Here is a 15,036-nt window from a genome sequence, read left to right as displayed (position 1 = left end):
TGAATTCAATTAACATTGCATATTCAAAAAGTTCCTTTGGTAATTGAGTGATCTTGGTTATCTCTTGTTCCATAAAAAATTTCCTTCATTAACTGAGTGAGCTCGGTTAACACTCAACTTCTATTAATTTCTCTTTCACACCTTAGTGAACATAGTAGACACTATCTTCTGAATTTGACAAACTCTAGAATGTTTGGCCGACACCAAAAACTATCTTTAATGCCCAAGTGATCATGGCATACACTAACTGGCAATGATATGCCATTTTTTTAACATCAAATTCAATACACAATTAATCAATTATTTCCAACAATCTCCCTCTTTGGCATTGATGGCAACACAACATGTCATAATACAATGAAATTTTAAGAGCAAGAATAAAGTAAGGAACATATCCTTAGTTTCATTTTGATTCTCATCCATTAGAACTCCCTCTATTAATGTGAACTTCTTGTTCCTTCATTTTCTCCCTCTATTAGAAAAGTGTTGTCTTCAATATCTTCTTCTGATAGCATAGTTTTCTTCTTTGATATTAGACCAAGTTCTTCCTCTATGACATCTATGGAAATATGTACTCTCCCTATTTATAAAATTTTTGTGAGATATGATAGAAAAATTCTCCCTCTTTGACATCTCATGCCAAAGACAATATTAAGTGAATATCAATGTACCTCATGTACTAATTCATATGATATTATTTGGTTGTTTCATCACTAAACTTTATTTAGTGTGCTTTAGATAGGGGAATGACCCCTAACTTATCACTTAGATACAAAAATGCATCCTTAGGTGATGGCTTAGTGAATATGTCTACAATTTGTTCTTTTTTATTCACATATTCCAATCTTACCTCTTTATCTTGTACCAATTCTCTCAAAAAATGATATTTTATAGAAATGTGCTTGGTTGTGGTATGCATCATAGGATTCTTTTATATCTTAATTGCACTATTGCTATCTTAGAAAATAACCACTAGATCCTTGACCACTATCTTCATATCTACCAATAGTTGCTTCAGCCAAACAACATTGGAACAATTAACTGCTACTATGACATAGGCAATTGGGGGAATAACTAGGGCCAAAGGCTCACCCAACTATCCAAACCACCTTGCAAGAGTTAACACAATGTAAATGAACACAAAGAACAATAACCAAAAGAGAGAGAAGAGAAAAGACTTCTAATGATTCATCAAAATATCTTCATGCATTCCCAGCTGTAAGGCATTCTAGGTTATGGCCAATTACAAATACATTCACATTCAAAGATCCAACTATAAATTCACACTTTTAGTTTTGCTCTCTAATCTACTCTCTTTGAAACTTTTCTTCCCAAAAACTTACTTAACTCTAAGCCTAAACTCTCTATTTATAGTTGCAAAAATGGCTTATAGATAATTCTAGAATCATTACATAAGAGGAAGGTTGACACAAGATCCTATCATTAAATGCATGATCAAAATTAAATATGCAAGTTGGCTACCACTAAGAACCAAAAATAGACACCTCGGCACCCACTAGGAAACTGGCACTCAGAATCAACTAAAAAATGGCACTTGGCATCTCTTGGCATCAACTGGAAACTGGCACTCGGCATCAACTGGGTAACTCAGTACATGAAAAAACACTTGGCATACACTGAGTAACTCAGCACATGAAGAAACACTTGGCATACACTGAGTAACTCGACACATGAAGAAAATAGGGTTACTAGGCACATGAAGGACTACTAGGCACATGAAAGAATTTTTAGGCACATGAAGGAATTGCTAGGCACATGAAGGAATTGCTAGGCACATGAAGGACTACTAGGTGAACAAAATGAGTAGGATAACAAGGCAACCCAGGATGCTCCTAGATCAGACAACCAAAGTTGAAAGAAATTATTCTCCTAAAACATTGAAATGTCCCAACCTAAGTTGAATCCAACTCAAATTGAGAAATCCATGAAGCATCTTCAATAGGTCTATTCTTCCACTTCACCAAATATTCATAGTAATCTTTTTCTCTTGTACTCTTGCCAACTCTTTGATGCAATCTTTGTTCAACTTCCTTAATCTATTTCTTAAGATAATCATCTGGTATAACAACTTTGTCATCTAACTCCTGATACTTATACAAATCAGCAATATTAAATATAGGAGATATATCCATGTCATCAAGTAACTCGACTTCATAAGCATTACCACTGTCAAACTTCTTCAGGATCTTACAAGGTCCAAATTTATTCATCTTCAGCTTGCTATATGTTCCAACTAGGAATATTCCTTTCTTTAGATGAACCATTACCTCATCACCAACTTGAAAATCATGGTGTCTTCTATACTTATCAGCATTCTTCTTATACTTTTGATTATTTTGTTCCAACCTTAACTTCACTTCCTTATGCAAAGACTCCATAAAATCAGCAAATTCTTCTCCTGCAGTGCTTTTCTTTTCTTCACCAACAACATCTCTCAAATCTGATATACCTCTAGGATGCATTTTGATAACAATCTCAAAAGGTGTCTTCCCTGTACTCCTATTCACAAAATTTTTATATGCAAATTCAACTTTTGCCAATACCATCTCCCAATCACTTGGCTTATTCCCAACTAAACATCTCAGCAAACTACCCAAGCTTCTATTCATAACCTCTATCTATCCATCTATTTGTGGATAGAATGTAGAACTAAACTTCAATTCAGTACCCATCTTCTTTCACAAAGTCTTCCAAAAACAACCAACAAACTTACTGTCTCTATCTGAAATAATGCTTCTTGGTAATCCATACAATCTCACAATCTCTTTAAACAAAAGTTCAACAACATGCTCATCATATGATGTCTTCTTACATGGTATAAAATGAGTCATCTTAGAAAATATGTCCACTACAATAGATATAAAATCATACCCTTTAACTTTTTTAGGCAATCCAAGAACAAAATCCATACTAATGTTAGTCCAAGGTTTCTTAGGAATAGTAATAGGTGTATACAAACCAGTATTTTGATTCACCCCCTTTGCAACTTGACAAACTTCACAACTCTTTACAAATTTTTGAACATCCTTAGACATTTGTGGCCAATAATACTTCTCTTTCGTCAAACTCAATGTCTTATCAATTCCAAAATGTCCAACTAATTCACCACTGTGCTTTTCCTTAATCAAATTCAACCTCATAGGACTTCCAGGAATACACAATTGAATACCTTTGAACAACATACCTTCTTGAATGAAATACTCATCATACTTATGTGATTTGTCAAATTTGGTGCTCTACACTCTCTCCATGCCCCCAAAAAATTAGGATCAACATCATATAACTCTTTCATTTCATCAAAACCAAGAACTTCAACCTTCATTTTAGTCAAAAAAGAATGTCTTCTACTCAATGTATCTACAACTTTGTTAGTAACTCCACTTTTATGTTTGATAACAAATGTAAAACTCTGCAAATATTGAACCCACTTCATATGTCTTTGATTCAATTTATGTTGACTTCCCACATATTATAAAGCTTTATGATCAGTATACAACACAAACTCCTTAGGCATCAAATAATGTCTCTATTTCTTCAATTCTTGAAAAATGGCATAAAATTCTTGATCATATAGTGAATATTTCCTTTTAGCATCATTCAACTTTTCACTAAAGAAAGCAATAGGCTTACCTTCTTGACTTATATAGCTCCTATTGCATTACCACTTGTATCACAGTCAACTTGAAATACTTTGTTGAAATCAGGTAAAGCCAATACAGGTAATTCAAACCCCTTTTGTTTCAAAATCTCAAAACTCTTATCAACTCCATGTCTCCACTTGAATTCCTTTTTATCTCCTCTCATTGTTTCATTCATAGCATTACAAAAAAAATTGAAATTCTTTATAAACTTTCTGTAAAAACTAGCCAAACCATGAAATGATCTTACCTCACCCATATTCTTAGGTGTAGGCCATTTCAAAATTTCTTTAACCTTCTCAGGATCCATGCTCAATCCATCAGCTGAAATCACCAATCCCAAATACACAATCTCCTCTTGCATAAAAGAACACTTTTTTAGATTAATCGGCAACTTTTCCTCTTTCAACCTCTACAATACTTGTCTAATATGGTCAAGATGTTCTTCCTTAGTCTTGCTAAATATTAGAATATCATCCAAATAAAAAATCACAAATTTATCCAAGAATTTTTTTAGAACTTCATTCATCAACCTCATGAAAGTACTGGGTGCATTAGTCAAACCAAAAGGCATAACCAACCATTCATAAAAACCATCTTTTGTCTTGAAAGCAGTCTTCCATTCATCACCTTCTCTAATTCTACTCTGATGATAGCCACTCTTCGAATCAATCTTGGTAAAATACTTTGCTCCACTCAAACAATCCATTATGTCATCCATCCTTGGCATAGGAAACCTATATTTCACTGTTATCTTGTTAATGGCACTAGAATCAGTACACATTCTCCATTCTCCATTCTTTTTAGGTGCTAATATAGTAGGTACAACACATGGACTCAAGATTTCTCTAATCAAACCTTTCTGCAACAACTCATGCACTTGTTTGTTAATTTCTTCATTCTTTGTAGGTGTCAATCTATATGGTTCTTTGTTTGGCAAACTAACTCCAGGAATCAAATCCATACAATGACTTATACTTCTTATAGGAGGTAAACCATTAGGAATATCATCAGCAATAATTTCTTTATACTCATTCAACAACTCTTCAATTTATTTTGGCACTTGGTCAATACTACCATCTATCACTCGGTCACCAGTAACTGGCACTCAGTTAACACTATTTTCTTGCACTCGGTCTCCATTGACAAAACTTGGTTTTCTTGGAATTATAGCAAAATAGACTTGATTCTTTTTCATTTCCTTTTCAAATTGTTTCCCATTAACCATGCAAATTTTTATAGCAGTACAATTAACCTCATCTAGAACTTCAATCAAAGGCAAAAATGTTTGTTTCTTCCAATTTACCCAAAGAGTATATTGATTCAATCTTCTATCATGTACATCATATCTATCATATTTCCAAGTTCTACCCAAAAAAATATGACAACAATCCCTGGGCATAATATCATACAAAATTTCATCAAAGTAATGTCCAATTTTGAACTTCACAAGGCATTGTTCACTTACCAATATCTTATGCTCATCTTTGATCCATGAAACATGATAAGGTTTAAGATTTTTCAGCCTCTGTGACTGCAACTTTGTAACCAGCTCTTTAGATGCTAGATTTGTAGAACTTCCATTATCAATGATCACTTTACAACATTTTATAGCCATCTTACATCTTGTCTTGAAAAGACTTCTCCTTAAAATAGGTTCCTCATCACCTCCCTTATTACATAAGGTTCTTCTCACCATCAAATTTTCTCTAGCCTCAGGTCCACCTAGTGAACCCTCAATGTCTTCTTGAATCATAGAATTTCTATTATTTTTCCCACCTTCAGAAGATCTACATTCAAAGGATCTAAAACACCTTCTTTGCCACATCTAAAACAATTACCATGAAATCCACCTCTAGAATAAGAATTACCTCTTCCTTGATAAGAATAAGTGCCTCCTCGGTAAGAATTACAACTTTTCCATTTAGTCTTGCCTTTTTCATCATTCTTCCATTTAGATTTGCCTTTATCTTGCATAGAACTATCAGATCTGCCACTTTCTCCATAAGATCTACCTCTACCTCTCTAGAATCTACCACCTCTAGCTCTTTATCTTTGTTCATGCTTCTTTGTCAAGATCTCCTTAGCTTTCAGGGCATATTGATAGGCTTCTTCTACACTTTCTATCTTCACAAAAATTATTCCATCTTGTATTCTAGATCTCAATCCATTAATGTACCTTGCAATTTTCTCAACATCATCATCCACATGTCCAGATCTGATGTCTAATCTATAGAATTCCTTAGTATGCTCTTTCACAGTCATGTCTTTTTGCTTCAAATTTTGCATCTTTCTCAACAAGCTAACTTGGTAATCAGTAGGAAGGAATTTTTTCTTTACCTTGTTCACCATCTTTGGCCAAGTTTTGATCTTCTCCTTTCCTCTCCTTTGTCTATCAGTTTGCAAGTGCTCCCACCATAGTGATGCATGACCTTTCAGCCTAGTGACTACAATCTTCACCTTTCTATTATCACGAGTGTTTTCATACTCAAAGAACTTATCCATATTAGAGATCCAATCTAGCATGACATTGGTATCCAATTTTCCATCATATGGAACAACTTCTATAGCAGGCTTTGAGTTCACTCTAGACAATACTCATAACAATCTGTCCTCATCTTGATCTTCTTTAGGTTTTGGATTATAGTTTGGTGCTGCTACTTCATCACCACTTACATCATCAATATGTGCTCCTCTCCTCTGGGCTATCTCTACAATATCTAATCTAGCTGCTGTTGGGACTAAAAAGTGCATAGTCAATTTTGAGTACCATTGAGAAAATCATGCCCTAAAGTGTCTTTTATGCATTTGTGGTTGGTTGTTAGTTTGAGGCCTAGATGGTGTTTGAGTGGTTTAACACCTTTCATTTTAAATATCCATGTGATTCACAATGTTATTTTTCCATCCTAAATCATTCAGTGAAGTCCCATTTTGAGCTAGTGTCAAAACTTGCAATTCTGCCCGAGTGTCAAATAGTGACTAGAAACCCAGTTTGTCTTTGAATATCTTTTACCCAAGAATTTTTCATCACCCGCCACTTTGGATATGTTTATTTTCCATAATAGAGAACCTATGTTTCAGTTTTCAAGTCATTTTGAGTTTGTTTGACTAGGTTTTGAACCCCTCAAATTTGGTCATTTACTATTTTGTGCATTTGTCTAGTTGTTCACAATTCTAAGAAGCCCTGTTTGACCAACGAAATCTTTGATCTAGTTGACCCAAATGAAGAAATTATTTTTGCATTGTGTTCTAGGGGTTGGACACTTCATATGTTCCAATTTTGAGATCATGACAAATCCATTTGATTAGTTTGCTAACATGATTAAAAAACCAATTTATATTATTTTGTTATGACTAAGGTATCCTGATTGATCTATACCCATGTTCGTTATAACTTTGATCCTATGATTGGTGAGCATAAATGGATTGTACCATTATGTTGTGTCCTAAAAATCCTTGAAGTATGATAATTATCAAGTCATGACAAATCCATTTGCATACTTTCTTATGTTGGTCTGTTTGCCAAAAATTACTTTTTGACACATTTCCTAGTTAAAATTTTGTAGTACCTATTTTTGGAAATTAACCAAATGTGTACTGTGATTCATCATGAGCCCAAACCATAGAATTATATTCTCCTCATGGAAAAGAACCTATACCCTAGTTTCTAGAACCCAAAGTGATCAATAACCCACTTTATAATGCCGAACCCGAGCCCAGTTTATGTTTTTTAATATTGTTTGCCTGCAGGATAATTGAAGTATGGATGTTCAAAAATTAAAATCTTTTGACTAGGAGTTCATCATGGGCTGAAAATTTTCAGTATGATAGAGTGTGTAGGATTGAACACTCGTGCCAATTTCCATGGTTTGGTTACTTGTTTGAGCTAGTTTTTAAGCTCAGCTCGCAGGCCTCCAGACACAAATTCACAGTTTGCAGGAAAGAAGTGAAATGAGTTTTAATTGTTTGTGCTTGAAATTAATTCTAGTGTGTATCAGATTGATCAACAGATTACTTTGCAAAGCTCAAGTGTTTTAAAACAAAAAGTTTTTAGCCAAACCCACTTTAGGGGCTAGCTAATTGTAGAGAGCAAGATTTGGAAGGTGAAAGTAAAATGGAATCAAACACATTAAAAAATTAAAAAGGGACTTCATTTATAATGCAGCAAAAAAGGGAATTAATATGTTTTGAAAAGCCATTAAATCAAATGATTTAAGATATGCAAAGAGTCATGAAAATGTCGGCTAATTCAATTTGGCATTAATATTCGATAAAGAAGAGCACCCAATTGAAGAGGAAGCATCATAGAAATGGATTGTGAAAGAAGGAAGTTACTGCATATTAAAAAGGAATCCAAAAGATTTATGTTTCTAAAACTCAATCAAAGCTTTGGTAAATGAAGCCACGGGTTGAAGAACTTAGCTTATAAAGTTAAAAGAGGCCAAGTCAAATGCATGGGAAGAGCAGTTTGCTGCAACCTCTATGAAGATGAAAATGGAAAGGGGCAGCCCATGAATAGAAGAATAAATGCTGAAACAAAAGCACCAAACAAAGAAAGAATTGCCAATACTAAAGGAAGAATACCACATTCAAAGTAAATATGATCAGAGATGGAGTGCTAGGGTTGTCTATGGAAAGCAAAATGTTTTTATGCAAATAGACGGACCCTTGTGCTACGTTGAAGTTTTTATTGTAATAAAATAGTTTTTCCATGAGGCATGAAAGAGGAGGGAGTTGGCTAGGACAAAGCCACAAAAATGTTTAGAAAAGGACCAGAACAATAGCTAAAAAGAGTAGTAGGGGCAAAGGCATTTAGAATGGACCCCCATGTTTTTAAAGGAGGCTAGAAAATGCATAGAAATAGTCATTCACGTAGAACAAGAAAGAGTTTGCATTTAGCCATTCATCCCACATCACCTATGTGAGGACATTTCTTGGTATTTAAATACAATTCCACACCATAGGATTAATGTCTCAAGACAAGAGGCTTTTGTGAAAGCCAACTTGCACACGTGGGTCCCAGCCGGACAATTGGCAGGTCACCTAAGTCAAATTTTGAATGAAAAAGTGAGTATGTTGATGTGGATCCAGGTGACAAGATGGTACCACATGGATGATCGAGTGGGTGTCACTATCTCACCAATCGAAAGTGCTCACTCATTAATCATATTGAGATAGCGATGCTAAGGTGGCATGATGAGGTGATGATGATGTGGCTATGAGTAGGTGTAGAGATGGTGATGATGTGGTTCCATGCAACTGAATATGTGGAAGAGGTTGGCCTATCAAGGGCTGCCACGTGGTAGCCCAAGTGCTGCCCAGTGGGCCCGATGAGAAACAAAGTTTTATTTTTAATGAAATATTAAATTTTAATATTTTGTTTATATCAAATACACATTCAAATCTTTTAAATTTTAAAAGACATGTAATATAAAGTTTTGACTATAGATAATTTTAAATTTTTGAAACTTTAAAATTTAAAATATATGCAAGCCAGAGCCATGTAGGGGGGGTATGATTTTATAAATGATATTTAGGAGGTTTTTGAGAGATGAATATAGCAATGTTATTTATTGTCGGATCTGGGAGAAACTAATTTTTTTGAATATGAAGTTAGTTTTTGCACAGAATGCCACCAGTGCATGTCACATGAGGTTTTATCTCTTAGATTGATTTAGGTATTTTATTAGGTGTTTTGAGACACCAGTTGCAGAATTCAGTGGAAAAATACCTAAAAAACATTTAGTGACTCTTGCATCAAGTTATTTTGAGTAATTGTTGTATTTTAAGCTCCAAATTGATAATTTGGCACATATTCAGGTTCAATTATCAGATCTTTTTCTTTCATTGAGATATTTCTTGCTTTTAGAAATCAAATGATGAGGATTTGATTTTGGCACCTAAGGAGAGAAGGTAGAGAGATTCTTTTAAGCATCTAGAGGGAGAATTCTAAAGGGACACTTGTTAGTCGCAAATTCAATCTGGGAATTGCCCTCTCCATATATATTCTTTCTTTTCCTTTGGAAAGGTTGTTAGTTGGCTTTCAATTTTCAATTCTAGGAGCTTTGCTCAGGCTGTAAAAACTACAGACCTAGCATTCTCTCTTGTATTGAACAACAATTTAAGTTTTATGCAAATAGTTCTTGTCTATTAGATGATTAGTGAGTCATTTCTGTACAACTTTCATGTATTTGGTTTCAAGGAAAACAAATAAAGAACAAAAAAGGGATTTAAATTTAGTTTGAATCATGTCTCCTGTTTGTGGATGTATAATTTTTTCTAGTTTGTGAATAAAGAGCATAAACTAGGTTGCATTTTGTTTAGAAGTGTATGTGATTGAAATACCTTGCTGAAGGAAAAAAGAGCCATGTAATTGCATGATATTTTTCACAGGGTTTACATATTTCATGAAAGTATTATCTGAGTATGAGATTCATTTTGATGCAAATATCAGTTCACAAGGTGAAAGATAGATTAGGGATATTGATATAGGAATTATATCAAGGGTTTCCAAGAGATGTATAGTTATAACTCATTTAATTGTCCAATGGATAAGGCATTGGTCAGAAATAGGATCATTAAGTTTTGTTGCTCATACCTGGGTCTTGCTGTTATCAACATATTAAATCAATTTTCCCTTTTGTGTTGAAAGCTATTCAAAGTTTAACCTGCACTTAGCTTGCCATTTTCATGAGTTATGTTATTAGCTATTTCATGCTTGTGATGTCTTGGTTAAGTATAAAAGAATTAGGGGTTTTGTCTGCTATTCTAGATTCTGATTATGTTCATTGTACTGGTCACATAATTGGATCCTAAGAGGTTCACCTGCCTAGGTTTTGCAGAGCCTGAAGTGTAGAAGGAGTGTAGCCTTATAGTTGGCTCAGTTTCTTGGTGAGTTGTGCCCATTATTGGAGATAGCTACCCATAAACACATTCTTGCCTTGCATACTTGGTTGTTTAAAATTTGTTAAATCAGGAGCCAATAGCTGTAATTTGTCTCAACTGATCTAATACAGTATTATAAACATTATTTCCTCTACCACGAGCCATCTTTATAAATCAGGTTCCTACAAGATCGTAACCCTCCACAAGTTATAGGTCAAATCCATAGATCTGACACCCTACAACCAAATCCAAATTAGGGTTCTACATGATCCAATCTCCATAAGGATGAACCTCGAGCTCTGATACCAACTGACAGAGGCAATCAGGGGAATAACTAGGGCGAAAGGCTCACCCAACTATCCAAACCACCCTACAAGAGTTAACACAATAGAAAAAAACAAAAAGAATAGCAACCAAAGGAGAAAGAAGAGCAAAGACTTCTATTGATTCTTCAAAATATCTTCATACATGCCTAGCTATAAGGCTTTCTAGGTTACAACCAATTACAAATACATTCACATTCAAAGATCCAACTGCAAATTCACACTTTTAGTTCTACTCTCTAATCAGCTCTGATACCAACTGACGTAGGCAATCGGGGGAATAACTAGGGCCAAAGGCTCACCCAGCTATCCAAACCACCCTACAAGAGTTAACACAATGGAAATAAACACAAAGAACAACAACCAAAGGAGAGAGAAGAGAAAAGACTTCTATTGATTCATCAAAATATCTTCATACATGCCCAGCAGTAAGGTCTTCTAGGTTATGGCCAATTGCAAATACATTCACATTCAAAGATTGAACTGCAAATTTGCACTTTTAGTTTTTCTCTCTAATCTACTCTCTCTAAATATTTTCTTCTCAAAAAATTACTTACCTCTAAGCCTAAACTCTCTATTTATACTTGCCAAAATGTCTTACAGACCATTCTAGAATCATTACATAAGAGAAAGGTTGACACAAGATCCTATCATTAAATTCATGATTAATATTAAATACACAAGTTGGCTCCCACTAAGAACCAAAAACAAACAACTCGACACCCACTGGATAACTTGGCAGCCACTAGGAAATTGGCACTTGGCATCAATTGAAAACTAGCACTTGGCATCCACTGGAAATTGGCACTTGGCATCAACTAGAAATTGGCAACTCGGCATCACTTGACATCAACTGGGTAACTCGGCACATGAAGAACCACTCAACATACACTGAGTAACTCGACACATGAAGAATCACTCAACATACACTGAGTAACTTAGCACATGAAGAAAATAGGGTTACTAGGCACATGAAGGACTACTAGGCACATGAAGGAATTGCTAGGTACATGAAGGACTACTAGGTGAAAAAAATGAGCAGGATAACAAGGCAACCCAGGATGCTCCTGCATCATAGTGCCACATATTTTTCTTCTACTATGAACTGAGAAATACAATTTTGCTTCTTTCTTGTCCAAGACACTAGTTTGTAACCAAGAAAGAATGCTCCACCACTTGTGCTCTTTTTGTCATCAATACTTCGTGCCTAATCAACATCTATGAATGCTTTCAAGTCCAAATTGCCTCCTTTTTTTACCATATTTCATATTCTTCAATACTTTTTAGATACCTCATGATTATCTTGATTTCTATCATATAGTATTCTTTGGGATTTTCTAGAAATCTTGCTACCATGCCAACCACTAATGCAATAGTGTGCACTACATATTGCAATTTTCCAATCATTGGTCTATATGTGGTCTAATCAACCTCTTTGGAATCATTGTTTTTGGAAAGATTATGTATAGTAGAAATAGGTTTTCCAAGTATACTTGAATCTTCCATTCCAAAATTCTTTAGTATCTCCTTGATATATTTGGATTGAGTAATGTAGATACCATCTTTCTTCTACTAGATCTGTAATCCAACAAATAATTTTATTTTTCCAAACATGGACATATCAAATTTTTTACTCATCTCTAGTGAAAATTCCTTGGATGAATCATCATTTCCTATAAATAAAGAGTCATTCATGAAGGTTTATACTAACACAATCTTCTTGTCTGGTCCTTCTTTGATATATAGATTGTTGTTATCATTTGTTCTTTGAAAACCAATCTTTAACAAGTAGTTATGAAGTCTTTCATACCAAGCTCTTGGAGCTCGCATGAGATGATACAATTCTTTGTGTAATTTACAGACCATATCCCTATTTCTAGGATCCACAAAATGTTTAGGTTGTTCTATGTAAACTTTCTCTTCAAGAATTCCATTCAAGAATGCAAATTTTACATCAATTTGATAAACATTAAATCCTTTGTGTGCTACATATTATAGTAAAGTTCTAACACCTTATAATCTTGTTGTTGGAGTTCTTATTGGTAAGGAAAATAATAGGTTGCTTGGAATCTAATACTAGGGTTCACAAGATGGAGACCAAGCCTAAGGAATAGCTAAAACCTATATTCTACTAAATTTATCCTATTTCTAGACCAACTTCAACAGAATCACTATGAATCCCTTCACTTTAGGCTCTACAAGGCCAAGGTCAGAAAACCTTAGAGATTAATATGAAAAATTCTATGATATTCTTCTCTTCAAGACAATCCCGTATAGTAGAATGTGGTCAATGTTCTTCTATGATTCGCATATAACTTCCTTATTATAGTGGCTAATAATAACTAAGAAGATATTGTAAATAAGTAAGTACCAAAAAATTTAGTTCTTCATTACATGAAATTGCTAATTGATTAGTTGCATTTTGTGTGCTCAAAAACCATATGAATCATTAGCTTACAACTTTAAAAATTAATGACCAATGTCTTATCCATTTTTATATAGAGTTAAAATCAACAGCTCAGAACTATTTAATAAACTTATAATTAAATCTATCGACATTAAGCTCTGAATTTCATTCTTACCATATCCTTCCCATAAACCCTAAACCCTATCACTTAAGAAATTAGTTAATTCTTTGAACTTTTTGGTGTTTGAAAATGTTGGAGGGTTTTCAATTATCCCACTAAGAAAGTGACACATCTAGGGGCAGCCAACTCCCATTTTCAACATGTCATTTCTGACAAAAGGCCAACTATAAGGCATGACCCTTCTTCTACTTTAAGCTCTGCTAAACCTAGGTGGGTAGACCTTAGATTCAAATGATACTGTACCAGTGCAAAAACATATCCTTGAATCTATTAAGCAGATTAAAACCCTTATATCTCCTATTAACTCATGAAATTACACATATTTGCAATAGCTAAATGCAAGTCTAGAATATTCACAAGCTGACTGACGGTTAAACATTTAGGTCCTTCAACATAAAATGTAATGAACATTTGATTAAAGATTTTTTATTCAAAAAAACCCTTAGATATGCAGCAGTAAGACTTAATGATCCTGTAGTTGATCAATTCCTTAACCATTAGGCAAATCTATGAATCAAATACATGCATATGGATATTTGATACTTATACATATATTCAGATATTTGATCTATCTATTTAACTTTTAAATAGACATCTATGCTCAATCTAAACCTCATTCTTACCTGATATCCCCCTTAATAAACTTGTAACCCTATTGATTTACTAAAGCATTTACACAACCCCTTGAGTTATAAGAACCAATAAAACATCATACAGCCTTAAGGGACTGCAACTATGACCTAGGCTCTTTGTTCAAAGATCATAAAACATTGAAGCTTACTAAGAAAGGAAACAAGATTCGGGATGAAATTGATGAAATCCTACTATTCTTTGTATTAATTTCTTTGAAACAATACAACCATATGCATGAAATGAAAACACAAAAAAACCTAACAGATCAGAACTTTCTGTAATAACCTTCCTACTATTGTTTATACAAGAGAATATTGCTAAAGAATGTGGTATCATAGTATGGGAAAACATCAAAACTAGATCCAAACCCTGGTATCTTAGTAGTGACTAGTTTTTCTCCAAAGACTGGAACCTATTGGTTTCTCAGTCATAAAAATTATAACCCTTAGAATGGATGAAAGATAGAAAGATATAGAATAAGGTGAATTCCTAGATTGAATTTGCAATCAACATCTGTCCACTTAGAAATCCATCTCCTGCAACTGAAAAGACTCTCTCTAACCTCTCTCTTCCACTTGATCTGATTTGATTTCATCATTATTTTGTAACTGACTAGCAAAATGTCTCCTACTGAATGATGAAATCCCTTTTTGAGTCATCAAAATATCTAAAACCTTATGAAATTCTGGTGAAATTTGAGTTTTAGATGACTTGAAAAAAGTTACAATTTACTCCAATTGCATTTTCACCATATTTTATGCTTATTCAGGTCATTACCATGTTATAAAATAATTTTGAACTTCATCACCTGAATGTGGTTACAGATTTGAAATCTGGAAGAAAATCTTGAATAACCTGAACACATTGCTTCCTATGCAAAAACTGATTTCAAAATCAGAAAGTTCGCTCTCTCTCGGTTTTGGCGATATATAATATTGCATATTTTTC

The sequence above is a fragment of the Cupressus sempervirens genome, chromosome 11, assembly GCF_028749045.1.
Source record: "Cupressus sempervirens isolate cs-2001-9-10 chromosome 11, ASM2874904v1, whole genome shotgun sequence".
In the NCBI taxonomy this organism is placed as follows: domain Eukaryota; kingdom Viridiplantae; phylum Streptophyta; class Pinopsida; order Cupressales; family Cupressaceae; genus Cupressus; species Cupressus sempervirens.
The sequence above is the reverse complement of the archived record's forward strand: the minus strand, read 5'-3'. Positions refer to the sequence as shown.